The sequence below is a fragment of the Schistocerca piceifrons genome, unplaced genomic scaffold, assembly GCF_021461385.2.
Source record: "Schistocerca piceifrons isolate TAMUIC-IGC-003096 unplaced genomic scaffold, iqSchPice1.1 HiC_scaffold_1238, whole genome shotgun sequence".
Classification (NCBI taxonomy): domain Eukaryota; kingdom Metazoa; phylum Arthropoda; class Insecta; order Orthoptera; family Acrididae; genus Schistocerca; species Schistocerca piceifrons.
The window spans coordinates 55,001-57,500 of record NW_025727057.1 but is presented as its reverse complement, the minus strand read 5'-3'; the positions used below and the strand labels follow the sequence as shown (position 1 = coordinate 57,500).

General features: G+C 56.8%; 1 non-coding gene across 1 annotated transcript in view; it reads left to right on the top strand.

Moving 5' to 3' along the window:
- The first annotated feature begins 2,339 nt into the window (after positions 1-2,339).
- LOC124730356 overlaps positions 2,340-2,500 on the top strand; it is a 1,909-nt gene continuing 1,748 nt past the window's right edge. The window contains exon 1 of the ribosomal RNA XR_007007987.1: positions 2,340-2,500. This exon is cut by the window's right edge and continues 1,748 nt beyond it. This is a non-coding gene — a ribosomal RNA (small subunit ribosomal RNA).

Below are 2,500 nucleotides of genomic sequence, written 5' to 3'. Positions count from 1 at the left end.
AACCTAACCCATGTTGTGCCTTAACCTAACCCATGTTGTGCCTTAACCTAACCCATGTTGTGCCTTAACCTAACCCATGTTGTGCCTTAACCTAACCTATGTTGTGCCTTAACCTAACCTATGTTGTGCCTTAACCTAACCTATGTTGTGCCTTAACCTAACCCATGTTGTGCCTTAACCTAACCCATGTTGTGCCTTAACCTAACCCATGTTGTGCCTTAACCTAACCCATGTTGTGCCTTAACCTAACCCATGTTGTGCCTTAACCTAACCCATGTTGTGCCTTAACCTAACCCATGTTGTGCCTTAACCTAACCCATGTTGTGCCTTAACCTAACCCATGTTGTGCCTTAACCTAACCCATGTTGTGCCTTAACCTAACCCATGTTGTGCCTTAACCTAACCCATGTTGTGCCTTAACCTAACCCACGTCGTGCCTTAACCTAACCCACGTCGTGCCTTAACCTAACCCACGTCGTGCCTTAACCTAACCCACGTCGTGCCTTAACCTAACCCACGTTGTCGCCTAACGTAACCCACGTTGTCGCCTAAACCTGCTCTGTAATTGTTATACGACTCGTTCAATTAGTGTAGTGTTGCCCACCCGCAACCCTCGCAATATAGTTCGCTACTCGCACTCCCCGCTCCCCTGTGTATCGCTTCATGTTAAACACCTTGCAAGTCTTGCTCACTTTCCACATGCTCCTGCTGTACACTGTAATGTGGATGGCAGCAGGACGTACATGCCGCCCCTCCCCACGTCCCCACCTTGCCCCCTGCCTTCGCAAGCTGGTTGGTGAGAACTTTGCATGTTCAATGCCCTCCGCATGCGACGTACTCAGGCTACGTTGTGGTGCGGCCTGTGTCAACTGTCCGCTAATGTCGTACGCGTAAACCACAATCTGTACTGCACATTCGTCCTTATGTACTGAATGATACATCGTGGCACATGTGTGACCGTACAACGACTGCGCCCAAAAACGGCGGACCATACAGTGCAAATATTGTGCACGCAGCTACGTGTCGTCTCCCTATGAGAGCTGGATTGCAGTGTGGTACGCCATAGAGACGTGTGGGAGGAACGGACGCCGTGGATGGCGATCAGCATGAGCTGTCTGTTGATGTATTCGGACCTAGTCGTCTCTCCTCACACACCGTGATGGCATGGTGCACCGCGTTCCATATCTGCGACATGCTACAGAGGCCGGTTGACAGTCGTTCGAGCAATGGACATCGCATACGTACGGGGGCCACCTTCCACGTATTGTCTAGGCGTGCACATTTTGTTGCGTGTATGTGGGCAGACGTAGTGTGGCGTGACACCTGACACAGGCATGCAATAATCGTGGAAGTTGCAAATGGCGATGGACGCCTGCGTTTTCTGGTGAAGTTACGCAAATGAACAAATGGTAACCTGTTGTGGTGCGGTTGTTCTCGCTAGGGGTGAATCGGTGATGGCGACGATAGGTTGAGGTACTAACCGGTTGTTCCAGCGATACCCACCATGCCGACGAAACTGAACGGCATCTGGGTGTGAAGCGATACGCGGCGGTGGCTGGGTGGGACCGTCCCCGGCCGGTGAGGGGGCGCCTCCCGGCGTGCTGGCCGCGCGGTGCGTGGGCGCACGCGCTACAGCCGGCTGGTGGGGGCGGCCAGTGGCAGGCGCGCCGGCCGACGGACGCGGCAGGCGTCGCAGCTGCGCGCCGGCGCACCCTGCGCGCGGCGCCGTGCGGCCAAAGTAGGTCCTCGCGGGCCCGGTGCGAAGCGCGGTGGACATCTTCAGTGTGCTGGTCCGATTGAGGACTGTGTGCGTTGAGGATGCGCTGCCGCCCGGCGCTCGGCGCCGCGACGCCGTCTGCTGCTCGGTCGCCCCAGCGGTTCTCGCTGGTGGTTTGTATCGCAGCTGTGCGGATGTGTTGGCGCGTGCGCTGTGCTGGGAGAGTTCGCTTCGGCACCCAAGTGGGGCTTTTGTCCTTCTGTGGCGCTGGCGTTGGAGCTGCCGGTCACCGTAGGTGGCGCGTGTTGTCTCCCGCCGGCAATGCCACGACAGCACGCTCCCGGGCCTCTGTCGGCAGCGGCAAGCTCAGTTGGGAGCACGGGTGGTCGCACCGAAAGCGTCTACTCGCCTAACTCCGGGCGATTGCGCCTCTCTCGAACCCGACCAAGTACTTGGGACGGCGCTGCGCGCCGCCGGGACCTGAGAGGGTTTCGAGGTGTATTGTGCAGGGGAGCTCAGCCTCCTCCTGTTTGCAGAATGATTGAGCGGACGCTTGCGTGTTCGCGCGGGCCCCCGGGACACACTCCCGGGCGGCCGGCTGCTCAGCTCTAGTTGACGCAGCTCCCTGGTTGATCCTGCCAGTAGTCATATGCTTGTCTCAAAGATTAAGCCATGCATGTCTCAGTACAAGCCGCATTAAGGTGAAACCGCGAATGGCTCATTAAATCAGTTATGGTTCCTTAGATCGTACCCACGTTACTTGGATAACTGTGGTAATTCTAG